The 27,929-nt window shown below is 39.4% G+C and overlaps 1 protein-coding gene and 1 long non-coding RNA gene across 50 annotated transcripts in view; one reads left to right on the top strand and one right to left on the bottom strand.

The window, feature by feature from the left end:
* The window catches only part of LOC140704068 (uncharacterized), a 342,640-nt gene that overhangs the window by 166,097 nt on the left and 148,614 nt on the right, over nucleotides 1-27,929 (bottom strand). For 17 of the 49 annotated variants that reach the window (XR_013540246.1, XR_012083170.2, XR_013540263.1 and 14 more), the window contains one exon: nucleotides 20,066-20,224. The exons of 30 other annotated variants lie outside the window; for them this stretch is intronic. The gene's annotated coding sequence lies outside the window, so the exon portion shown is untranslated. Of the gene's footprint in view, nucleotides 1-13,215; nucleotides 15,666-20,065; nucleotides 20,225-20,594; nucleotides 20,666-27,929 lie in introns of those variants that run through there. 2 more of the 49 variants (XR_013540255.1, XR_012083183.2) reach the window with 2 other exon arrangements.
* Nucleotides 599-27,364, top strand: LOC140704077 (uncharacterized). The gene is made up of 3 exons (XR_012083194.2): nucleotides 599-9,725; nucleotides 13,345-13,422; nucleotides 24,870-27,364. It is a non-coding gene; the product is annotated as an uncharacterized LOC140704077 (long non-coding RNA).

Genomic DNA, 27,929 nt, shown 5'->3' on the forward strand with positions numbered 1-27,929 from the left:
CTCTCTCTCTCTCTCTCTCTCTATATATATATATATATATATAGAGAGAGAGAGAGAGAGAGAGAGAGAGAGAGAGAGATTGTTCTGATTGTTCTGATTGTTATATATATATCCTCTTCCCTGTAACAATCAGAACAGCTACTATCCAAGCAAGATTCAACAACTCCAACAAACCCAAGATGTTATGTTTTGAACTCAGATGCTCTTCCTTGAGGGATAAGAATCATAACTATTGGAGGGATGCACACACACATGCTCTCTCTCTCTCTCTCTCTCTCTCTCTCACACACACACACACACACACACACACACACACACACTATATATATATATATATATTCCTCCTGGCTTACTGGTGGTTTTCTGAAGCAAACAGTCTCTCCTCCTGAGCCATTGTAAAAATCTCCTTATCTTACAACCTGTCAAAAGAAAGCCATGCTGTTTCTCTTTCTGCATTGCTGGCAGTTCCCAGAAAGTATTAAGGGCCTTGCAAATACTATTTTGAGACTGAGAAAATCCAAACATGCACATGTAAAGCTTTGGAAAATATATGTATTTATTTCAAACACTATTTTAATCTTCCCACCCCTAACACACATAGAGTCTGTTCTGCCCAGACATACAGATCTGCTTGTCTCATTCCCATAGATAATATTTAAAAAATAATAATAATTCTGGTCTGTGAGACATTTTGTCCAATACTGAGGAGAATTCTTGCATTTGTGAGGAACATTTTTGTGCAAATTGCCAAAATTACGTGATTTGCATTCTTGTTGCCCAGTGTGAGAAGCACTGGATACATTGCTCACACCTTTTTGGATCAACTTTTTGGTGCTTGCTATCTGTATGTGCTTTGCTTCCCCTGTCAACAAGATGAGAGTTTTCTGTGGGGACATTTTCTACACACTGCAGAAACCTCAAGCTCAGTAGTGGGAGGAAGGGAGGTGATCTTCATTTTATTCTCACACTAGACACAAGGAATCGTGCTCTGTTCAGAACATTTCTAGACAGTTTATCTTACCGAATAATTTTGCAACGGTTCTTCTTAGGCCTAATGCTGCTGTGGCTACAGAGAATTCGCACGCTTCCAGAGGCCGTGGATCACCGAGCCCAGCCTATAAGGATTTGTATCCCATTAAGTGAAAAGGCAGATACGCTGAGAACAGTTTCTTCTTAGAGCTTGCTCCTATCATCTTACATTCATCACCATCATCATGTGCCATCAAGTCAATTAAGACTTGGTGAACGTTTTCAGGGTTTTCTAGGAAGAGAATAGTCAGAAGTGGTTTACCATTCCCTTCTTCTGGGGGCATCCTGGGGCTGTGCAGCTTGCCCAAGGCTACACAGGCTGGCTCTACTTGCAAGAGACACAGTGGGAAATCAAAATCCCAACCACTGGCTCTGTAGCCAGATACCTAACCCCCTGAGCAATCCAACTAGTATAGCTTTCAATATTTAACAAATTCATTTTTATTGGTTTAAAAATTTTATCGGCAGTCTTTCCCTTAACAATTCACCAAATATATATCTAAAAAAATTTAAATCCTAGAATTTAATCAAATCTCCAGGATTTGTTATGCTTTTAGTTATTTTCACATTTGAGTCTTAAAGTGTTATGGAGGAGGGAAAGCAATTTTTTTTTCTAATGCAAAAGTAAAACCTACTCTGCTTCAAATGGTTGCCCCAATTTCAAAAGTTATGTCTTTTTTCTTATTTTGTCTTGCAACATGCTTAAGGAAAAATAATTAATCCCATAATTATCTTTAGCATAATATCAACAGCCCGGAGTAGTACTTTTCACTAAATCACACAGTATACAAGTATAAGAAAGAAAGAAAGAAAGAAAGAAAGAAAGAAAGAAAGAAAGAAAGAAAGAAAGAAAGAAAGAAAGAAAGATACTACCATCAAAATGACTGACATAATATGAAAAATACAAAAGGAAGTTTATATGGATGCCCTAAAAATGACTAGAGCTCATGGTTTCTAGCTGTAGAGTTGAAGAACTACAGGTTGTAGTATTTCACAGACTCATCAAGAGAAAATTACTTGTGTTAAGAAGCAGCCGTAAGACCTGGCTAAAAACAGCAACATTGACCTATCTTTGTAGTCCATAGAGTGTACTGAAAATGCACTGTGAGTTAAAACTGGCAAAAGGTGAAAATAATTCTGACTAAGGAAGTCAAGGGCTCCTCATTGCCATGGAACAGGGGCAACCTGATCTTCTGTACATTACTTTAGATTTTTTTAAAAAAGTAATAATGTGCTGTCAAGACAATTCTGACTTATGGAGACCCTTTCCCAGCAAGGTTTATAGAAATTTAATATTTTAAGTAGATTGTTGTGTTGTGCACAATTACTATATAAAGGTTTACTATATACATTTTTATTATTAATAATTGGACCATGAGCATGAAGAAATACTTTGTACCTGGCCTAACACCGTAAAATGCCTAAATAAGTCTATACATACGTACAGCCACTTGCCTACTGTGGCTCCTAATGGGATTCCAGAGGCTTTTGAATGAACCCACAAGCGAAAAAATAAATGGCTTAATGTTGTTGCAAGATTCAAGATTGCTGCCGGGAGCCAGGATGATTCTGAAGCTTTTTTGCTTCATGGCTGCAAACGCTAACCTGGCACATGACAAATATATTGTAGAAAATGGTCCACTGCCTGGACACGTTCTTCTGCCCGACTGTTTCTTGTTGCTGCCATGCATGAAACCCGTCCAAGTGCTTTGTAATAGTCTGGAATAGATACCGTTCAGACTGTACATATATGGGGAGGGGGGGTGGTATTATGAAGCTGTTCATATACTTCTTAATATATCAGGTGCCTCTAGCTTTATTGTGAATAAAAATATTGTTTTTATTATTCCTTTAAATAATAGTTTCTGTATTCAGCACTGTTACATGTAGCTGCATCTAAGAAGACAAACAGACTCAGACAAAAATGCAGTAGCATTTATTGATTTTCACCCCTATGTATTGATGTTGTTATCGCTATTTCGTTACTTCGTTGTTTTATGTTACTTGTTGCAAACTGCCCACAGTGGCCTTGGCTGCCAGATGGGCGATATACAAATCAAATAAATAAATAAATTAACAGAAAAGGCAGCCATACGAAAGGATTCCAAGTGCTGTTATAATCTATGTAAAAATGTGCAGAAATGGTAATTCAGAATACATATATACATAGTGTGCACACATACACGCAAGAATACACAGACTTTTCTGACAGTAACAACTGTTCATCTGTGTAATGCTTTACCTTGAACATATTTTTAAGTGGAAGTTGGATGACGAGAGAGAGAGAGAGAGAGAGAGAGTGTGTGTGTGTATATATATATATATATATATATATATATATATAAAAAACCCTTGTGACGTATTGGTTCGGCCCAAAGGGGTGGGACTAAGAAAGAGGAAGGCTGTGAGTAAGAGATTTGAATCAGAAAGAGTGGGAGAGCTGAATAGAGTGGAGCTGCGATTGCCACTTAGACTGCTAAAGCCCTTGCCAACTTGCTCTAGATATAATTCCTATATGTTTGTGTTGGAGGGGTCAATCCACAAAGCGAGTTCATGTATGTGCAATTCAACTGATATTTTCTTTTCAGGATTTTGAAGATTCTGCATGTAGAGCTAATTCTTTTATGTTATGGATACACAACCCAGTTGAAGATGTCTTACATTTTTATCTGAATTTGAATTTAAAGGGACATTTGAACTTTGCAATTATACAAGCAACTTCTTTATCGGTGCTGTTGCCAAGGTCTTGGGCACGCAAACTATAGCATTTTGTTGTTATAATTGCTCATGTTGTCCATCATGTAACAGTGAATACGACAAGACTAATTTTGTGAAATTGTGTTTAAAAGGTTCATCAATAGATATCAAAGTACTGTAAACAAATAGCCTCAAAGAATTTAAAAGTGTTGCAGCTCTATTCATTTCTTTTTCTTATGCAGTCAGAAGTGTTTTAGGAGTATGTAAACTGACCTAAATGAAGGAATGAATACCTGGAATATATACGTATCTCTCAGATATGTTGACAATTCCCCACTTGCTCTATAGGTAAACCAGACCTACTTCTTCCAGTGCAGACACAGGCAATGTCCTCCTTAACAACTGAAAAAATCTTGAGGCAAGATGGTCAACAAAGGTGAAACATATCACCAAAAAATAGATCGGCAACTCCCATTTGCAAATCATATTTAAGACCTGGCATCAGAGCTGAGGGCTCACCAAAATTTAGGGCCCTCATAATGCCTTGCATTACAGCTCTGTGCTCAGCGGATGAGCCTTTTATGACTGTAACATATGTTGGAGATTAGCAGAAAGAGCTTGGCAAAGCAAAACGACACGTTTCAATATTTTGGAGACTTTGCATGCAACCCGTTCGCTGTTCAGATTATTGCATCTTTATAATTGCCATGCCCAAACAAACAGGAAAAACAAACTAGCTGGCTGCCGTTATGCATTTCCCTCTTGCTGCAACTATAAATCTGCTGCCTTTTAATTTGTTAATATGGACCACATGAAAAATGCATAAAGGAGGAGGCACATTTCTCAAACAGAGAGGATCTTTCCCCTAAGGGAAACAGCCGCTTGATCTCAGGGGATTTGAATCCACTTCTTTCCCTTTGGAATTAATTTTACTAGACGATTTTCCTAGAAGGAAAATAAATCAGAATGAACATAATGCTTGAAGAGGGATTGTAGAAAGTTGTGTGGCTCTGACTACATGGAATCGACCACAGCTTCACTAGAATAAACTTCTACTCTTCTGTTTTAAGGCAGGTTTCCACCTCTTATTGTAGCTATAAAGAAATACCTGGAACATGACATAGCAACTTTTTAGCTTCCGTCAAGTCTCTTCTGGCGTTCCTACAGATTTATTTACCTTCTACAGTATATTTTATCTACTGGTTCTCCAGACCCTATTTAATCAACCATTTGCATTATTAAAAAGTTGGTCTCTATGTAGTGGGTTTTTATAAAGGACCAATTTTGATATGTGTGAACTTGGTTTAAGAGAACATAAATTCTGAATTTTCAAGAGAACACACAACATTTTTGCCACACACAGCCTCAAGGCACAAGCAGAGCACTGTAGTGTAAAGAGTGGGAAATTCTTTTAACTTTGGGTCCCTATTCTATATATCGAAACTCGATTATCCCAACCAGAAGTGTAATGCTCTCCCCTCAAGACATTGTTGTCCTCCCTTTTATTCTTCTGCCAATAGAATAAGGCCCGTTTCTTCCAGCAGGTTTTCAATAACCGTAGCTGAGCCCCTGAATGCTGGTTTTTAGCTAAGTTTGTTTTAAAAGTTTTGAATAGAGATGGGCACTTGCTGCAGTTTGGCGCAGTTTGGAGAATCGGGCCTACGGAGCCCATGGCTAGAAGAAATGGTCTAACTTTTGGACTTTTTCAGTTTCTTCTTTCACGCACTCATTTCTCCCTTCCGAACACTCAGCATGATGCAGAGTTCTGGGGAATGTGAGAGCTCACACTTTTCTTTTTTTGCATCAGAGTCTATTTTCATACAGTCGTGCCCTGCTTAACGATTGCTCCGCATTACAACGAATCCGCTTTACGACAATCTTTTTGCGATCGCAATTGCTTTGGGAACCAATTTTCGCTTTATGACGATCAAAAACAGCTGATCGTCGGGGTTCCAAAATGGCCACCGGGTGCTTAAAATGGCTCCCCGCTGTGCTTAGGGATGGATTCCTCGCTATACAGGCAGCGAAAATGGCCACCATATGGAGGATCTTCGCTGGACGATGAGTTTTTACCCCATTGGAACGCATTGAATGCTTTTCAATGCATTTCAATTGGGTTTTTAATTTCGCTTCACGATGTTTTCGCTTAACAGCGATTTTCCTGGAACGGATTATTGTCGTTAAGCGATGCACCACGTGTATTATGTTAGGCAGACAAGAATACACGGTTTGTTGCTATTTTGTGCCATCAAGTTGCCTCTGACTTACTGCAACCCCATGAATGAGTGACCTCCAAACTCTCCTCTCCTGGACAGCCCTGCTCAGCTCTCAACTCAAGGCTGTGGCTTCCTTTACGGAGTCAATCTATCTCACAATGGGTTTTCCTCTTTTCCTGCTGCCTTCAACTTCTCCTAGCAAAGACACGGGTTAAGGAAAGAGATTAGGAACTGAAAATGGGGCTGGGGGTTGGAAGGGGCAAATCAGATGGTGGTGTGGAGGAGAAATAATGGAGACCTTTTCATAATGCTGATTCTTGTAAGTGCTGCTGCTGTAAAACGAATAGTTTGTGTAGCTTTGAAAAGGAATTAGACAAATTCATGGAGGAGAATCCTACGGCTGTCAATAACTACTACTGAATGTAGCTGCCAAAATGCTTTTGAATACCAGCTGCTGAGGAGCAAGAGAAGGATAAAGCTATCACCTCCCAGTCCTGCTTATGTGCTTCCCAGGGACATCGTAATGACACTGTGAGTAAACAGTGCGCTAGACTAAATCTGATCCAAGAAAACTTTTATGGCATTTATTGGGGGAGCCTCAGGTACTGTTTCCATCTTGTTGCCTGAAAGATTTGACACTTTCCTTAGCAGGATGACTAGCTCAAATATAGCACAACATTTTATTTTATTGATCTTATTTATTTGTTACATTTATATTCCACTTTTCTTCCAATGAGTTTAAGACGGTATACACAGCCCTCCTCCTTTATCCTCACAACTACCAGGAGAAAAATACATTTAAAAATAATTTGTTCCCATTAACTATTCGTGTCTGAAAAAAAACAGTTGTTATTCAATACAATATTAGAAAAAGAACTTGCATTGTTAGTTTACTTTACAATTTTTCATTGCTTTCTGTTACTTGGTATTGGTAAAAAAAAAAGAGAGGCATAAACCTTGGAAATCCAGAAAAAAATTGTTGTAGCACCTTAAAGACTAATGGTTATATTTCTGTGTGAGCTTTCACACAGGATACAGCTTCTCCTTCATACCATGAAGAAATGGAGGTATCCATGAAGCTTCCCTTACAACAGTAAGTATTTCAGGTGCTGCAAATGTTTTTGGCTTTTTAAATCTTTTTCAAATTTTTGTTTGGATATGCTTGCACAGATTAGCTACTACTCTGAAAACCTTGCAAAATGTATGTATGGAAATGCTTCTAAAGTGTCCTTTAAAAAGCAACTTTAAGAATAAGTAGAAAAAAATTTGTTGCAACAATGAAATTACTTTTCTTTTGCTCATTGTTCCTTTTAAAATGTAACTTGATTATACTCTTGTAACTCAAGAAAGCACTGAGTTATAGGTAGTTATTTTATGTGTAAACCTCTGACAACAACTCTGTAAGACAGATCAGGTTGAGAGTGTAACTAGTACACACTCACACAGTAAGATTCATGGTTTAGATAGGATTTGAACTCAAGACTTTCAAACCTTACTCTAGCATTCTGGGTCTTAGAGGTCCACATCTTTATAACTTAGAGGAAAAAGTAGAGGGAATGCCCATCAAACTTGTAGTTAATATTTCAGAAGAAAGAATCATGATTCATGATGGCCTGAGGAGATTAGAGAACCAGGCCAAAACAAACAAAATGGGGTTCAATCGAGAAAAATGTAAAATTCTACCTTCTGGCAAGAAAAAGAAGATGCACAGATTCAGGTTTGGTGCCATGTTTGGAAGTAGTACATATGAAAAAGCTTTGAGGGTCTTAGAAGACTGAATAATTAGCATAACACGGTGCCAAAAAGAATAAGAAAAGAAGAAGCCGCCAACATTAAGATGCAGCAAGATTAATTATAGTGCCCAGATCAAGGGGTGCAAAAGCACCACTTTATTCTGTTCCAAACACAGAGTACCTTTCCTAGAATACCATAGCTAATTCTGGGCACTATAATAAGGTTATCAACAAACTAGAAAGAACATACCCAAAGATGGTAACCAGGGTAGTAAATTTTCTCGAAACCAAACCCTGTGAAGTATGGTTGTGGAAGTTTGAGTATGTTTCACCTAGAAAACAGAAGCTTGATGGATGATATTATAGTCACCCTGAAATATCTGAAGGGCTTTCACGTAAAAGATGAAGCACACTTATTTTCTGCATCTCCAAGTTCAGGACTCAAACTAAGTGATTCAAATTACAAGAAAGGAGGTTTTGATTAAACATTAAGGAAGAATTTCCTGATAATATGAGATGTTCAGTAATAGAATGGATGATCTCAGAAGGTGATAGACTCTTCCTTATTGAAAGGCTTAATGATTTCTTTCATCAACAGGACACTGGATCAGACCACCCATGGCATTTTTTCTAATTGTACAATTCTGTTTTTCTATGATCTAGCCCAGTATTTCTCAACCAAATATTCTTGGACTGCAAGTCCCGGAAATCCTGGTCAGCATAGCTAGCAGTGAAGGCTTCTGGTGGTTTCAGTCCAAGAACATCTGAAAACATAAAGCTGGGAACCATTGGCCAATCTCAACAAGTAAAGATTTTCCAGTCAGTGGCACTCCATACTGGGAAAAGCTTAAATTTTTGAACAGAGTAGTTGCAATATAGCTAGACTGGGATTAGGAAAAACATAGATTCAGTTCTTTCACTATTATGTACGGTATTTTTCGCTCCATAAGACGCACCTTTCCATAAGACACACCAATTTTTTAGGAGAAGAAAACAGGAAAATATAATCTGTTTTCTTCGCTCCATAAGACGCACAGACTTTCCAACCCCCCGTTTTGTGGGAAAAAAGTTCGTCTTATGGTGTGAAAAATACGGTAATTCAAGGGAGTCTACAACTAATTCCTATCCTAACCGAGCAGTTGTGAGGACAAGATGCCGAGATCCTGTTCTTTGGAGGAAGGCTGGGATAGAAATTTGAAAAACAAATGTACAGTAATGGTTAATACAGGCTTAACTATCCATTCATAGTCAGATGCACACATTTGGAAGCACCCATCTATTTGTGAAAGGAGCACCACTTTAACCGGTTAATTAACCAAACAACCACACACTTTCCTCCTTTCGCCTCTGAATTAACAGCTGAAAAGTTGGCAAACACCCCAGCAGAAGATAAAGCTAAAATGTAAGTCTGCTGAGTTTGTTAGTCTGGTGGGGCTACAAAAGCTTATCTGCCATGTCCTTTTGATTAAAGTTTACTCTAGTGCTCTTGTATAATTCAGTGCTGAAATTTGCTTATTTAGTTAGTTAAAGGGACAGGGCACGCAGGCGTTTGTGTGCACGATGCGCACATGCACGTGTGTAGAAGAGAGGGAGATGTTGAATAAGGCCATTGGCAAGCCGGCATCATTAATCAGATCTGTGCCTCGCTCACAAAAGTTATTCATGTTTAGGGCATTAAAGCCTGAAGCTGAAATTGCAGCAGTAGGCAATTTGAGTAGGCGTAGCCTGTCTGTCTGCAACAGATTTATGACTGTTTACTCAACAATGGATTATATTGGGGGAGGTGCAGAGCGAGGGAAAGGCAGAAAAAGTCCCTTTCGAAACACTGCTCCAGCCCACAGTGATAACGTTTCTATATATGTGTCTGTGTGTGCTGTGTTTTTTCCCTCTTTGGTTAAGGAGTTTGTTTCATGATGACTAGGAGGGTTGATTCACACTTTACTAAACGGAGGTGCCTGCCACGTGTACACTGCCTACAGCAGTGGATCCTTGCAATTAAAAGCTGCCGTTTGTGACTGCTTCCTGAAAAAGATCCATGCTGTTAGTACAGGTATGTTTGTGTTCACGCCAAAGACGTGTCGCAGATATGATCCACAAACTACTTAAGCCACAGCACCGAATGCATTTCTAAAGAGTGGGATTAACTATCATAGGTCAAGGTGATGGCCATCAAAGTTTGGAAAAGTGATGACATCTCCCAGAGTCTGGCCATGCTGCTTGGAGGCTCTGATGGCTATATCTTCACCCCTAAAAGAAACGCCCCTTTTCAGGGTGTTGTCTACCTTCACCTTTCTTGAGGACACCCATCCCATCTCATGATTTGTTTTTCTATTTCTGATATGCAATATTATCTGATAACATTTGATGTTTAGTTTTCATTGATTAGTAGCAGGTGGGCAGGTGGACGGGTGGACGGATGGAGTGCTTAGGGTTTCAAAAGAAGGTGTTTGGGGTTTTTTGCACTTCTGGAAATAACTGGCCTCCACACCTGCTCCCACGCCAACCATGCTAAAACATCTTGCACTACAAGGGCACCATTTCGACTAAAAAGCTGTCATAACTCTTTGATCTAGGGTACTCTTAGAGAAAGAGATGATTCTGTGGACCTTTCTAGACTCTGTGGATCAAGAATAAGAAATGGCTTTGTTGAAGCATGCATTGACTGTAGGTAATAGGGAGCAGGATTACATGAGCCATTGGTCTAATCTAGCAGAGACCCTATTATTCACACATACTCTTGGATTTTTGGTAACACAAGGTACATTAAGAAGAGAAAATGCTGAATCTGGAAGATTTATTTAAAAATTCTTGGGTACTCTAGTCTTCTTTTATTAGATTAGGCATCCTTCAGTCTCGAGAGACTATGGTAACGTGCTCTGTATGGAAGACTTGGAACAGCATCTAGTGTGGCTGAAAAGGCCAATTTGAGAGTGACAATCCCTTCCACGCTGAAGACAAATACAATCTGTCCCCTGTCCAGCTCCCTGATTTTGCTGCTTTCGTGACTGCCTCTTTGCCTTGGCCTGCTGGACAAGGGTCTCTTCAAATTGGGAGAGGCCATGAGGCACCACCTGCCTCCAGGCTGAACGCTCAGATGTCAGGGTTTCCCATCTGTTGAGGTCCATTCTTAAGGCCTTCAGATCCTGCTTGCAGATATCCTTGTACAGTATCGCAGCTGTGGTCTCCCTCTGGGGCGATTTCCCTGCACTAATTCTCCATACAGGAGATCTTTTGGAATCTGACTGTCAGCCATTCTCACAATGGCTTCTTTTATTATAGCAGTATAACTGGCACAGTGCTGAGTCATTTTGTTTTTGAACATATTGGACACAGCAGTCCTTTCCAATCTACTACAAATCACTCAGAGACCTCTCAGTAGACCCAGTTCCACCTTTGCCCCACCTTTTGTTTTAAACCACTGGTCTTGGACCTGCCTGCGCACTGGTGAAGAGGCTCAGAAATAGATGGAGAAAATCCTGCTGAGGCATAAAGGCACGCATTGGAAAGCTATGACGGTTCATTACAACATTTTCATCACATCTCTGAATAACTGCATGCAAACCAAAGGCTGTTTTGCACTTTTCGCTTCTGAGTACACAGCCAGGTACTAGACTATTTGCTAGCAATACCCAAGGAACACTGTGGTTTGCAACACTCCACAGACCCAGCAGCCTGAATATTCCCCATCTGCACACATTTATTTGCTGCTGCAACAACTTTGGGGAATCCAGCTATAAATATGCTAGCTTTATCGTCAAAACTAAAGGGGGGCTATTCATGCAAGACACAACACAAAAAAGCAGGCATTGTTTTCTAGAATCTGTCCTCTCATTCTCTAATATAAGCATAGTTCAAGCTGCTTAGAAACGACGGAAATTGTACTATATCTGAGCTAAGAATCTTTCTGAGCACATGCGCTTTTGAGGAAGAACCAAGAGCTGTTAATTCACTGTCTCCTGAGGCTTCCACACACCCTTTATTGGTAAATCACTTACTGAAAACTTAAATGCTCTTCTGAAAGCCGATCTGCCTGTGAGGTAGGAGCAAAATGGTGCTTAATTGTTTATTACCCTCCCCACAATTACCGGGAGGATTCTCAGTCTCTCGCATGATCAAAGAAATGTTGCTGGCTTAATGATATGGATTTCCACTGATTTCATTAATCAGATAATTGATTACATCTGCACAAATTTATACATGAACAAAACTAATCATCCTAAAAGAAGGGAGGAGAGGCCTTTGTAGCTGCTTTACGCCAAGTTGCGTCTAAGCGAAGGCTGTGTCATCTGGCTGTCTATGGCTTTCCAGGTTTTTGGGCATTTGCCTTATTTATTTATCTATCTGGATAGTTCTGTATAATATCAACATTCTAGGATGATGTGAAAAGTTCAGTGAAAGTACAATAAAAACACAGAAAGCCACAGGAGTATTAAAATCAGTGAATTAGGTATTAAAATCAGACAATGTTTGACCCAGAACAAGTGTTTAACAGGTGCTATAATACCTGTCCATCAATCAAAATGGAGACTGCGGCCAAGAAATTAGAAGACTGAGACTCAGGAGTGTAACTATGAAGGAATTAGAAAAGATCCTTAAGAATAACTATGTGCTGCTGGAGGACAGCCTCATCTATACAAATAACTGCCACTCCAGAGGGCCCTGCCTGTCTCGGAGGGCATGGGAGGCCATATGCAATGAGCCAGTTAATGGTGATTGTTTGGGAAGTGGCAGGAGGCACAGACATGAGGTGTGGCTTTCAATTATATCCATGCCAGCTTCTGCGTGAGCTGCTGCTTCAATCCACCCCACTCTGCTCCCCATACTTACCCTCCCGCATTCACAGTGAGCATGGGGAGAAGGGTGGGATTAAGAATTTAGAGCATTCCTACCTCAAATATATTAGTATCTCTATCTTACAACTGCAGAGCTGGAAGAGACCCTATAGATCATCGAGTCCAGCCCCAGTTAAGGAGGCACAGTCTCAATGAGCTATCCAGGAGCAGGCATTTATGACCACTGTAACAGATTCATTAGAGAGAATCAGGATGGTGGGCCTATATTAATTAATTAATTAATTAATTAATTAATTAATTAATTAATTAATACCCCACCCATCTGGCCTAAAAGACCGCTCTAATATACCTGCCTTGTGGGACACAAGGTAAGGATACTGGGGTGAAGATAGCGAGGTCTGTCTAGCTCAGGAAAGGACTGGAACTGTCTTTATCACAAATGGCCAGTTGGGAAGAATTATCTTACCATCCACCAGTTAGTTATGTCCTTAGCAGTGGAGCTAGGAGGGTTTACTGGCTTGCCGACAGGTCAGGAAATCTCTAGATCAGTGTCCCTTTGCTGAGAAAATTTTACTTTAGCTGGGACCCATAAAGGTGTGACCATTTAACATCCAACAAAAAACCATGAGGTGTGTTTTTATTCAATGCTATCTGGATCTGCAATGGTCAGCGTGACAAAGGATCCTGCTGCACTCAAAATCTTGCTTGTTTCTAAAACTTTAGTACTCCGATAAAGGTATTACCCACCCTTGCTTTCGGATTTTGTACAATAATCATGTGGAACTTTTTCTTTCTTTCTTTCTTTCTTTCTTTCTTTCTTTCTTTCTTTCTTTCTTTCTTTCTGTCTTTCTTTCTTTCTTTCTTTCTTTCTTTCAGATAGTGGCAGCTGATCATTAAGGAGAAAACAAAAAAAGAACTGCAGGAAGGAAAACAACTTATTGGCAGAAGAATCTGGTAAGTGGTTTGGATACAACACATCATCACTGTTTAGAGCTTAATTTTGAAAATCAAAATTGTCATCGTGATGTCCAACCTCCTGGAGAGGATGTTCCCGGAGAGGAACAAGAACCAGATGTTTAACTGTTTTTAAATTGTTGTTTTAAGTGTATTTTTATTGAGCCTTACCATGAGATGTCCCAAGTCCCCTTTTCTGTGGAAAAGGTGGGGGGTAATAAATTCAGTCAATCAGTCTGAAATATCCGCGAAGGCTTTCACGGCCGGGATCTAATGGTTGTTGTGGGTTTTTCGGGCTCTTTGGCTGTGTTCTAAAGGTTGCTCTTCTTAACGTTTTGCCTGTCTCTGTGGCCGGCATCTTCAGAGGACAGCACTCTGTGCTCTGGTGTAGTTTGCTTGGGAGTGCAGTATTTATGGCTGTGAGATAGGCTTTTGACTTTTTCTGTAGAACATCAGAAAAAGGGGTCACGGACCGCATGGAGAAACTTTTGAAAAAACACAACCTACACACAGTATTCAAGCCCACCACAAAAATACAACAAATGTTATGGTCAGCAAAGGACAGAAGGGACCGCCTCATCACTGCAGGAGTATACCGGATACCTTGCAGTTGTGGCCAGGTATATATTGGAACCACAAAACAAAGCATCCACACCAGAATCAAAGAACATGAGAGACACTGCAGACTAAATCTGCAGTAGCTGAACATGCCCTAAAACAAACTGGACATGAAATTCTATTTTGAAATACTGAAATACTGGACAACACCAGCAATCGTTACGTCAGACTGCACAGGGAAGCCACTGAAATCCACAAGCACCAGTAGGACTTCAACAAAAAAGAGGAAAGTGTGAAGCTCAACAAAACTTCTCTCCCAGCTCTCAAAAATACAGTGTGCAAAAATACAGTGTCCACCCAGCCACAAGGACAAGGGATCAGTACACACAAAAGACCAGCTAATGACACCCATCAACCACAGTGACAGATAATCTCTTCTCCTTAGCACAACAATACACCCACAACAAGACACACTAATCACCCATCTACAGAAAAAGACAAAAGCCTGTCTCACAGCCATAAATACTGCACACAGAGACTGGCGAAACGTTAGGAAGAACAACCTTCAGAACATGGCCAAAGAGCCTGAAAAACCCACAACAACCAGTCTGAAATATCATTTACAGTATATGAACTGAGTTCTAGCATATTCAAGGAATAGAGGAGCAGATGAAAATAAAGTCCTCCTCGTTGTCGCTATTTAACCCTATGAAATACAGGTTCAGCCCAAAGGGGTGGGATTAGGAAAGACTGGGTTGTGAATCAGAAAGAGTGGGAGAGCTGCAGAAGAGGTCTGCTTAAGGCCCGTGACAATTTGGTCTAAGTACAATTCCTATACAGTGGTGCCTCGCAAGATGAATTTAATTCGTTCCACAGTCAATGTTTTCTTACGAAAAAATCATCCTGCGATACGCGTTATCCCATAGGAATGCTTTGAAATCTAATTAATGCGTTCCTATGGACAAAAAAGTCAGAACAAAGTCAGATTTGGTTTACAAAGGGTTTATTAAGTGCTCTTTAAAGCCATACATATTGTGCAGATGATATGAAGAGACTCATTTTGTGACTGTGTCTGCAAGTTTCAGCCAGAGATATCTAAGTAAATGAATAGCCCCATAAAACTACAAAGTGTTAACATTATGCAGCTTTCTATTTGATCTTGACCCAGAAAGCAATAGTAAGAATAAGTCAGATACCCAGTGTGTTGTAGCTGATAAAATGACAGACTAGAACTCTGGAGACCAGTATTCAATTCCTCAGTCCTGCCGTAGAAACTCACTGGGATGTAGAACTTTTAAAACACCCCTTAAATACTTTATTTACTTGGAAAGCTCTATTACGATCACTATAAGTCAGTTCCAAGTTGACAGCACATAACAAGTGCAGTGCTGAATGTTCACCAGTATTTGGAGAACTAGGAATGTTTCAACTAGAAGCACACTCAATATAAAACAGCTCCCGTTAATTAATGTCTACTACAGTTTCAACGCTAAGGCCATGCAGAGTTCCAGACTCATTTTTTTCAAAATCCAAAACAAAAGTAAAACCAATTAAAAATATACAAACTGTTAAATGGAAGGCTTAACAGCATTAGCAGTAAAAAGTATTTCAGTGAATAACACATCTTAACTAAATAGAGATCGTCTTCTAATTCAGGCTCAGCTGTGTGGTTAGAAGTGTCATCAGTTCCACATCTGGAGTATTTTCTGAAACTTTCTAGCTATTGCCTCCTCCACTTAAACTGAAATTTTGTGATCTACCGACTTAATCTCAGAATGCTTTTCAGTGCAATATCCATTTTACAAAAGCTGAAAGTGTTTTTATGTACATTAATTTATTTAAAATACTTTTAACCCACCTTTCTCCTAAAAAAAGGACCCAAGACAACGTGCATAGTTTTAAAAAATCTGAAAGCTAAAAAGAGCAAGTTATTCAAATATTTAAAAAGATTAAATACACATTATATTTAAAATGTTAGAATTTTTTTTTTTACTAAAACAGATTTTAAAACAACAAAAATATAAACTGTCTCATTTTAGAACCCCATTCAGACAGCCAGTCACTAAGGAAAAGTTTGCTGGAAGAGAAAGGCTTCCGCTTGCTTTTGGAAGGACAGCAAAACCCGCTGTGAGAGGAAGTTCCAAAGTTTGGGAGCAACAACAGGGAAGGCCAGAGGCTGTCCTTGAGATTGCTTAGACCCAAGCTGTTTAGGGCATTATAGATTAAAACCAGCACTTTGAATTATGCCTGGAAATGGATCAGCAACCAGTGGAGCTTCTGTAGCAGAGGGGTTATGTAGTAACATCTTTTCTACAAGTGCCTGTACTTCAGACAAAACTGCAGCCCACACACCACTGAGCAAAAAGTACCAATTAGCAATAAGCATGGGTACCATTTTCTGTAAAATTGTTCATTCGGCATTGCTATATTTGAAGGAAAGGGGATGTATCTATATTTTTTTATACAGGACGCAGCTTCTGAATCAAGTGCAGTGTAACTTCCAAATGGAAGGCTTAGAGCTTCAAGCAGCTGACCACGGAAATGTGTGCAAACAGGCTGCAACAGCCATGATTTGTGTACAGCAACAAACCAGATGACAGCTTAGTAAATCAGAAAGACAAGGCAATGTAAACGGTCTCAGTAGAGATGAGGGTATTCGTATACCAGACAGGTGGACATAACGAGGGTCAACTCACTCGTCTGGTGCTGCCACTGGCTCCGCGCTCCCTTCCAGTCATTCCGGAGCTCGCAGTTGACTAGCCACCCCTGGCACAAGGAGGGAAGACAAGCCTCTCTGCCAGGCTGATGAGTGGCTAGTCGACCGCGAGCTCCGGAATGACTGCAGCGAACGGGTGAGTGGATTGTTCGGCCCCAGGCGGCCAGACCCGTCGTTATGTCCACCTGTGTGAGGGTATTCAGATTCATATACAAATACCCCCAGCTCTAGGTCAAACAATTTACAGGGAAATTCAAGGTTTAAATCCTCTGACTGGCAATTACTTTAAGCCAGTCATTATCACTCAGCACAGTCTACTTCATAATTTTATTGTGAAGATAAAACCAAGACAAATTAATTACTGCGACTACCCTGTTTCCCAGAAAATAAGACCTAACCTGAAAATAAGCCCTAGTATGATTTTTCAGGATGCTCGTAATATAAGCCCTACCCCCAAAATAAGCCCCAGTTAAGTGAAACCCCGCCCTCCACCATGGTGCAGCAAGCAGAAGAAGATGACATGACTGTATTTGAATAAATATAGATTGTTGTACATGAAAAAAAAATCACCTGGAAATAAGCCCTAATGCGTTTTTAGGAGCAAAAATTAATATAAGACCCTGTCTTAATTTCAGGGAAACACAACACTATGAACCATCATTGCTTAAGCACACCTACAAGTACCTCTAGGGTGGATTTCAGGACACGAGATGTAAAAGAATACTGTGTTTTTATCCTTAACAAAGAGAAATGCCTATTATACCACTGAGCCCAACACAGACCACCAACTACCCAAAAACTCTATTTAAGCTTCCTTCTTTCCTTCCTCTATACTAGGCAGTGGGTAAATCCCAGGATTTAAATCTGGGCTGGGTGTCCAAAGCACCAAAACAATACTCTCACATTGGATCTGGATGGGTGGATTACAAGTTGTACAGATCTACTTCTAATGTTAGACAAATGGGTTTATTACAACAGGTCCCCCTTACTCATAGCCCTACATGCCACACCCATATTCTCTCTTCTAAATGTATATTAAAAGTACAGTACTGATTTTGACTTGTGCTGAAGGAGACTCTTGAGAGTCCCATAGACCAGTGGTCCCCAATCTTGGGCCTCCAAATGTTCTTGGACTTCAGCTCCCAGAAATCCTGGCCAGCAGAGGTGGTGGTGAAGGCTTCTGGGAATTGTAGTCCGAGAACATCTGGAGGCCCAAGGTTGGGGACCACTGCCCTAGACTGCAAAGAGGTCAAACGTATCCATTTTGAAGGGAATCAATCCTGAGTGCTCACTGGAAGGACAGACCCTGAAGCTGAGGCTCCAATACTTTGGCCACTGATGTTGGGAAAGCATGAGGGCAAGAGGAGAAGGGGACGACAGAGGATGAGATGGTTGGACAGTGTCATTGAAGCGACCAGCATGAATTTGACCCAACTCTGGGAGGCAGTAGAAGACAGGAGGGTCTGGCGTGCTCTGGTCCATGGGGTCACGAAGACTCAGACATGACTTAACGACTAAACAACAACAACATTAAAAGTACAGTCCCATCTCCTGCAAACTGCTGCATCTGGCCAGCCCAGTTAAAAAAGCAGCCAGCCAGTTTCATTTCTTATTTCCAATAATTAAATCAATGCAGGTTGTTAAGGAAGGCTGGACATGAGAATTCAGTAACGTGCTTAACTGGTTTTGCAAATGCTTGCTCTCAAGGCAAGGCAACAGCAGTGACTTTAGGCACTTATCCCCTTTCTGCCATTTCCCACCCCCCACAAAATGCAATTTGATGTTCCTCAGCCACCACCCAAAAGATGTGTTGGACTACAGCTCCTATTAGTCCCAGGCCACATGATCAATAGTTAGGGATGATGGGAGCTGCAAACCAAAACATCTGCCAGCCCAAGGCTGAAGAAGGCTGGTATGTGTTCTTTTTGCTCTCAACCAGCAGCTTCTAACAAAAACTGGTTATATCTTAAAAGGATGTCTCACAAAGGAATTGAGGTTGTGAAGACCACTTTAAGGAGTTACTGAGTTCTCATCAAAAAAACACAAAAGTATCCTGAGGAGTTGCTGAAGTCTTTTCCAACTCTCTATGTATTAAATTTGGTATATAGCAGCCTTCTTTAGCCTGCAGACCATGAAAGTTTTGAACTTGACATGCTGGCTGAGGATTATGGGGACTGTAGTTGAAAACCTTTGGAAGGTATTTAGCCAGGGAAGACTAGATACTGTATAGAAGTGCTAGAATCAATGATCCAATGTTTTGCCTAAGATTAAACAGCAGATTGCTAATGACCCTGCCCTGAAATGTTGCATTTTCAAAGACTAGTGGTATTTACAAGTTACAAACATTTTACAAAGATTTTTCTTTTTAAAAATATGGGTAACCTCTCAAGAATGGACATATTTAATTACGGTACATATTTTGAGTTTAGAATAAAGCTGGTAAGAACTGGTGGCAATGCAAGTTTTTTAGCCCACTTCAACACACATTTCATGATGCTGCCATGATACAGCATGATATGGGCAAACAAAGCCATGCCTTTTGGAAATAGTCCCAGCCCCTTCCTGATCATGTTCCATCCAGACTCTGTGACAATACAGTGTCAAAGCATTGTGTGGGACGGATGAGACACCGCTCAGTCCTCAGAAGAAAGGAAAGTCGTTTTTCTCAGAAAATGAATAATTAATTGTAGGGCAATTACTTGCTGTCAAAGCAATTGGAAGGATAAATTACCAGCTCTAGATAGGATGCCAAGAGAACTATTCCTAGCTACAAAGACGGATTCTATCAAAATCATAACAAGAATATGCCAACAAATATAGAAAACAAAATAATGGCTCACAGATTGGAAACATTCAAAATACATTCCAAACCCCAAAGAAAGAGTTGTAATAGAGTGCAATAACTATAGGACCATTCCATTAATTTCACATACAAGCAAAATGAGGCTCAAGGTTTTGCAACAAAGAGTTTTATGGTATATGGACCAAGAAATGCACAATGTTCAAGCTAGATTCAGAAGAGGGATAGATCCTAGAGATTGTATTGTAAATATACAGTGGCTACTGGAGTGTAACACAGAGTCCTTAACAGTGTTTCAAAAAGAAATGGATGTGCCTCTACATTTGATTGTCCTAATGTGTAGCCTATAGTCTGGACAAGAGACTGTCAATGCAGAATATGGAGAAATAGAATGGTGTGCTATTAGCAAAAGTGTCAGATGAGGGTGTATTTTATTTCTGACACAGATTAAAGAACAAAGTGAAAAAGCAGGATTACAGTTAAATAATAATGAAACAAAAATAAGAACTACAAAGAAATATGTAAGTTTAATGTGGACAATGGTAAAATTGTTAAAAGATTTTCTGTACCTTGGTTCAATCATCAATCAAACTGGAGACCAGAAGACTGACACTTGGAAAAGCAGATGTAAAAGAACTATAATCCTGAAGTGCGATGCTGTGCGACTAGAGATCAAGGCTGTGAACATCCATACTGTTATTGCCAGATATCATACAGGGATGTGAAAGCTGGACAATAAAGAAAACAGAAAGAGAAAAAAACAATTCATTTAAAATGTGATGTTGGAGGAAATGTTTAGAGATAACAGAAGAGTGCCAGAAAGACAAATCAATGGGTTCTAAATCAAATCAAGTCAGAATTTTCCCGAGAAGAAAATGACCAAACTGAGGTAATCATACTTTGGACTTAAGCATGAACCAGACCACTCCAACTTCCCTCTGTCTGGACATGCCCCAAGTTATTTTGTGGAGTACAACTGTCCTAATCCCACAACTAACAGAGCCTTTAACAAATCCCAGAGAGCTTTATGCAAGGTGAAATTATCAACAAGAAAGTTTTCAACACTTTAACTGAACATCAATATTTTTCAGACACTACCTTGTCACTCAGCTTTGGATGGTTTCAAAAAAGCTCTGAACATTTGGGGATTATAGAGCTTTTTCCAAGCTCTGTGTGGGGAAAAAAAAGTCTCATGTAAATCAGGGAAGTTATCTATGTTATTTGTTCTTCTTTAACTATAAACTGATGTGAGAGTTTCTGAATAATAAAAATGAAAAGAAGTATCTACAAATCAGACAGTCACAGAAACATCATTGCTACAGGCCATCCCAAGTCATCAAAAGCATATATCTTTGTTTACAACATGAGACAGAGGTGTTTTTTTTAAAAAAAACATCCAATTTTGCCATGGGAGGTGAAGGCAGAGGGAGTCAATCATTTCTGTAAGTAAAATACATCAGAAACTAATTATTGCTGACTTGTCTGGGCCTGTATTGAAACAGAAGAAGTACTGCATGCTAATTCACATGATTTAATATATACTTTTAAAAAAAAAGATGAGACATGGGTACAAAGGTAGCTTTTGTTAGTCAAAAAGTTTTCACAGAAAGGATTTGATTATTTGACATAAATAGAAACACTGCAGCACAAAAAGAGATGACAGAGTTACGAGTAAAAACCAGAGTTATGTCTTGCAAATTGTGGGTGCAATTTAACATATTTTCCAACAGCTGAGCTGTAATCACTTTCAGCTAAGAAATAATGGCTTCTCTTAGAGATGATGATTATGGGCCTAATGGTCTCTCTGTCTATTATGCTCCATACTGGGTTCCTCTCAGAAAGCTGAGGGAAAACCTAGAGCAGTGGTTTCCAACCTTGGATTCCAAGATGTTCTTGGACTACAACTCCCAAAAATACTGGCCAACACAGCTATTCGTTAAAGCTTCTGGGAGTTTTAGTTCAAGAACATATTGGAACACAAGGTTGGGAACCACTGACCTAGAGGGATATGCAATGTCCCTGAGGGAATAGAAACCACATCAGCTAGGCATTTGGTCTCATCCTGAAGAGCTCTTACATTCTTATCAGCTACTTGGTCCTGTTAATGGAAAACGTCTGTAACTGACTGGATCCTTCTGCTTCTATTCTACTCCTAAGGCAAGATACCACCTCATCTCCATTCTGTGAATCATTGATGACACAACACATTGCCACCTGAGGCAAAACCACCAAGTGTTACTCTCTTTGTGGTTTTAAGATATGTAATAGAAAATGGCAGTGAACTGGGAATTTAATACCTCTTAATGATGACTTTAAGGCTGCAACCTGATTTGGGGTTATACTGCCTCATGGTGGGGCTGGATCTATAGTAGAAACAACTGGAAATGCTACAAGAGTACTACGTGTGTAGTATTTGCATCCACTTCTGTAATGACTTGTTCACACATGCTGGTCATCACATGATGACCTCCATATGCCCTCATCAGGTGAGAAACATACATAAGGGAACCAAGTCACATCCTATCAGCCTAATCTGAACACTGAGAACTGTAATATAGGGTAGGCTCAAGCAAAAACATAAATTGTTTTTTTAGCACCTCAAATACTGCAAACCACAAGTTATTGTTTGCATAAATGGTACCAGACCAGATGGCTTGGTACAGTATTTGACTTCAGATAGTTTTAGGAAGTCATCTTTCCCATGCAGAACTGATTTTCCCTCTCATAATATTTGAAAATATGTTTGTTCTTCTCCTTCACTCCCCCCAACTTCCAAATCATACTTTTTCTGAACATTGTATTTTGCAAAGAAGCAGCTGCAAAGCCAAACCATGTATCAAAGTGAAACACCATCAAATGACTGGCATTAACATTCAAATGACTTATTATCAGAAACCAGTTTAAAAATAGGGTTTTTCATGATAAACAAACTCACCCTCACAGGAAATGAGTGAGCAGCAAATATAGAAAGTCAACATGTAAAGATTTCTGGTGAAACCTTGATTTTGTTGTGTAAATATATACAGAAATTTTATGAGGATCATCATTTCCAAAGCCGCACACTACTCTCAGAAGTATAACGTGCACCAATCACTTTGAAAAAGGAAAAATAATAGATTAAACCACATGAGCATCATGATTAGAACTGCATTATGTGCTGTGTGTCAGGGTGTGTGAACATACGTATCTGAGAGAGACTGAAAGTAGCTGATTCCATCAGGTATGCTGGAATAACGTTTTGGGAAAGATGAGAGGAGAAGGGGTGGAAATTTTAAAGTTTTATCATGTATTTGAGGTGGTTGGCTTAGGTATCTGGCTGCCGAGTCAGAGGTTGGGAACTTTGATTCCCCACTGTGCCTCCTGTGAGGAGAGCCAGCCCTGTGTAGCCTCGGGCAAGCTGCACAGTCTCAGGACACTCCCAGATGAAAGGAAAGGCAAACCATTTCTGAGTACTCTCCCCACGGAAAACCCTGAAAGGGATCGTCATAATTCAAAATGGATGGCACATGATTGATTTGATGTTATCTGAGAATTTGGTAAAACAAACAAACTGTGCAGAAAAGAAGAACATTTCACCTTTATCCTCACACACACAATTTATTTTGGACTGTGAAGTGGTAACCTACAGCAGCCGCCTTGCAGACAGTTTCACGGAAAATACTCAGACCTCCCCCCCCATTCATTCTTCTTACTAGAACTACCGGTCTGTACATGTTTACGTTAGTTGTTTAGACTTAAAAGGGGGTTGGGGGGGTGGGAAAAAACTCTTCCTCACCACAGTAACAATAATTTTTACTCGCACGGGTTAGTTGTGCTCAGTGGATTGCAGCAAAGATCACAAAGAAAGACAGGTTTAGGCAGACCCATGGCATCTTTAAAATCTAAAGAGTTCGCTGTGGTATATCACAAGAGAGCTTACTTCATTACATGAATGATATCTTACAGATATAGATGGAAATGGACACACATGACGTGAGGAAAAAAGAATTGAAACCAGAAGGGACAAAAAAAAAATCAAAAAATATAGGAGGAAGAGTCCATGACATTTCTGTGAAACAATAGGCGTCCTGTCTGAAATAGTCACCACCTGCACACAAGGAAACAGTGGTTTTAAAAAGGTGGCATTTCCTTAAATGCAGCACATAAAACCTAAAAACATTCCTTCACTCTAATAACAAGAGCAATCACCCTTCTGTTCACCCTCACATCTGACAATGCAAAGACTACCAGCAGCAGAAAATTTCTCCATGATGTGTAGACAAGGGAGAGGGAGGGGTTTTTTCCCTCCTCTCTGATAATTTTGGAACCCAAGATCATACTGTGAGCCACAGTGGGGAAGAGCTAGACCATTAGTGCTTCATAACAGCACATCATCAAACAGTGTTCTCTCTCCTAGCATAAGATGTAGTGATGAGCACCAATTTTGATAACTTTAACAAGGGACCAAGAAAATGTCATGAATGATAAGGCTATTCATTAACTTATGACAACCACTTCCATGGTAAAAGGCTGTCCATGCCTGCAGAGAGTGTGAAATATCAGCTGCTGGGGAGCAGTTAGTATGGCGCTCATGTCCTACTTTGGGGGGTTTATCTGGGTAGCCCACAGTGGGAACAGAAAGCTGGACTACGTAGGCCTTTCATATGATACACCACAGATCTTCCTGTGGGTTTAAACTGGTTTCAAATTTATTTGAAAAATTCACATAAAAACCCGAAACCTAGCTTTTCAAGAGCTGAGTTTGTCTAATGATGTCAGGTATAACACATGATGCACCAGCCCAAAATAAAAAGGTTTAAAAGGTGCTCTAAACGCACAAACATCATAAGTAGTTTTACACAATGGTTTGTATCGACCTCCTGAACAGCTCCTAATAAAAACAACTGCTAGCTCTTTGGCAATGTACATTTATAGCACAGGTAGAAAGTATGTAATGTCTGTTGGTTTCCTTGGTAGAATCATCCTCACTAAAAAAAGAAGAAAAATTAAGTTACTGGTCCTCAAAGTTGTAGATCTGAGCTTGCAAAACAAGACATTAAAGCCTTTCTAAGAGCTAATGTTAAATGCTTGTTTTTATCAAATACTGTACATGTCTGTCTCCCCATTGACAAGGGAAGTCTTTGATTTCATTTTTTGAAAAGAAGGCTTTTCAAGGAATTACAAGTAAAAAGGAGAAACATGCTTGTGGGGGACAATCAGAAAAATATTGGTACGTGTTATCCACCCAGATCTTCAGATACATACACAGATAGACAATATTTTTAAGAGACTCAAAACTAATGTGTGCATCACCACCTTCATTTCCCCGTGGTTACATATCTGTCCGCCCACTCTTTTTTTTGGTCTTACTATTGTCTGCAATTAATGTTTCAGATTTCTCAACGAGTGCAACAAAAATGTGAAGTTGGAGCACTGCGGACACCAAACTTTACACTGATTTCAGCTCTATTAATAACCATACTCCATCCTGCCTTGTATGTGATATTGTCCCCAGCCACCTGTCCGTTGACCTCAAGGACTTTCCCAAAAGGACTATCTTGTTGTACCCCAGATTTTACTGTTGGTATATTGTTTCAGGGCAGCTATAAAAATAATCCCTCCATTCCAGATTTTTTGTGTGTGGAAAACAACCATATTCCTATCACTCAAATGTTGCTTTTCCGTTGCTCTTCCTTGCTCCCTCCAAATTATGGGAAATTTCACCTTGAATTTTGTCACCTGAAAGGGTATTTAGAAGAGAAGCCTTAAAATAATAATTTATTCTTAAGACTCCGACAGGAAAATCCTATACATGGCTCCTCAGATGTTATGTCTGAGGAGGTAGGAAGAGGACTGCAGTCTAAGCACCCTTCACTGTATCGTCTACACAAAGTCCTTTAAAAGCAAACAAAAATGGATCATAAATTCTGCAAATGATCCTTGTTCTCAGTGCCTCACCATCTTAATGAATCTGTCCTGTTTTCTTTTCCTTTACTATTTTTTCAATGACAAGTAGTTATTTGTAGGTTGCATGCCAACCCTCTCCAAAATCACAACGGCAGATTACCTCCTTTAAAAACACAACGAGCAGCACTGCAGCAACAGAAATTCATATTTATTGGATGTACAGACCACTTTTCTCCTTAAAAAATGGCATCTGAGGTTATCTTCAACACAGGGAACCTTGTCCATACGTGTCTGGAGTTGTGGAATATTATTTAATTGCTGATGAATGGGAAAGGCCCTGTGTTAAGAATAAATGTTGATTTAAACTGCAGTCTTCCACACATCTTCTCTTGTCTGTGTTCAGTGAAATTTACTCACCAGCTGATGTGATAAGATTGAAGTGTTTGTTAATTTTGAACCTTTTTAAATGGACATCTGGAAAGGGCCAAAATTGTGAAGTGAGCTTGTAGCATTGTCTAGACTTCAAAGACTTCTGCTACTGAAAAGGTTAAATATTTTTCCCGAACAAAAACCAGTGTGGGTTGTGAGACTTAGGTCAAATGAAGAAAATTTCCCCCTCCAGCTTGTCATTTGGTATCACCAAAAGTCATCAGGTTTCAGTTTGAGTTGTTTGTATTTATTTGTAAAAAGAAAAAAGAAAACCCAAAGATTAAAGTGGCAGAAGAAAAACAAAACCCCACGCTGAATTTTCTGTTCTACAACTGTCTTATTTCAACAGACAAAATGTTTTGTAGCCGTGAAAAGATAACGTGCTTCCTCACATTTACTGTACAGAGATTTGGCGTTCTTACTCCCAAGCTGCGACTGCTAGGGAGAAAGGATTCAGAGCACACAGCCAATGAATCACACCAAGAGTTTGCTCTGCCTTCCTATACTATGGAAATACCTACTGAATACAACAGTTTCAGTAATTCCCATTCTTTTAAATACTGTAACTAATTGTTCCACTCAACTGGGTAGGTGTATAAACCTCCACGGTAAATGTCAGATTTTCAAACGCATAAGCAACCAGAGTAATCAAGCTTTCAAAAAATGACTAAACCTTCTTTTCAAACCAGTCTTATAAAACAGAAACAGATATTTCACCTTAAATGCAAATAGCTTTGAAGCAGAAAAAGATGTTGAATCAGGAATGTGTAGCTAGCAGAAAAAATGTGAGGTTATCTGAAAGATTTCTCATCAAGGTAATTCATCAAGCAACATCTAAGTACTGCAAATATGTTTTTAACATCAAAAGGGGGGGCCCACATGTGAAACAAAACAAAACAAAATAAAAAAACACTGGAACACACATCCGATGGTCTTTTGCTTTTTACGTAATGTGTTTTTTTGTACTTTTTCATTGTTGTTGGCTTCTGTTATCAGTTCTATCTGCAATTTGTGGCCAGTTCTTTCATGTTTAAATAGACGTTATGTTCCCGAACATCTTATAACACTTTCATACAGTACGCCCAATTTGGGGAAAGCCACACATTGGGGGGTGGGGGGTGACAGAGAGCAAAAAAATATTTTAATCCTAAATCTTAACACTTTACTGATTTCTTAAATGCAGCAGTTAGTAAATTATTGGTCACTTTGAGTCTAGATATAGTCAAAAAAATCATGCAGAGGTTTTCTTTATTGCCTCTAAATGCATCTATCTGAAACCAACCCTTTCAGCAAATAAAAGATACATTTTTTCATACAAGTATTATTATATCAGTTCAACAATTTCATATGAAAACCATAAAGCTCACATCTAACATAGAAACAATTTAATTAAACCAGACTTGATCTACTTAACTTGTTTCATATAAGTAAGGCAAACATAACATAAACTGGGAGTCTTTTATAAATCAGAAGGTAAGTAAAACATAAGTTGGAAGTCTTTTAAAAATGAGGAGGCAAATAAAACATAAATTTGGAAATCTTTTAATATTTACCACAGAGAAAAACGTATACTAAAGGTATACTTCAGTCAAACAGAAAAAGTCAAGTTGCTTCAAACCAAAGCAAAACAAAAGTCAAACAAATCAGGTAAGAAATACAAACCATAATTTTGCCACATGTGGCAACCAAGTTAAATTGTCATTAAGCCTTACATACCAACGAATTAACATCTTCCCTTGCTACAGTAAATTGCCCACAGCCCAGCTAAGACAAACACATCAAGCAGCCGTTTCTGTAGATGTTTAAAAGAAACAATCCAAAACAGTTTATACATGCAGCGACAGAATCTAGTAGCGAAATAAAACCACCTACTATGAAAACCCAATTCCCATTTAGGCAATATCTGAAGCAAGAATTTTTAAAAGTATTTTCAGGTCTCTAAAGCAGTTGTATCTCCCACGCTCTTGGACTGAGTCAAGACAGAATGACACATTCTGAAACCATCCAGCAAAGCTCCCTTTTCTGGTAATAACTATGAAAGTCAAAAATTTACAGTTCTGAAAGGTTCAAAACAGCATCATGAAAGTGGGCACAGTTAAAATTCACAGCAAGCCAGAT

This window comes from Pogona vitticeps, chromosome 1 (genome assembly GCF_051106095.1).
Source record: "Pogona vitticeps strain Pit_001003342236 chromosome 1, PviZW2.1, whole genome shotgun sequence".
NCBI classification, from domain to species: Eukaryota; Metazoa; Chordata; class Lepidosauria; order Squamata; family Agamidae; genus Pogona; species Pogona vitticeps.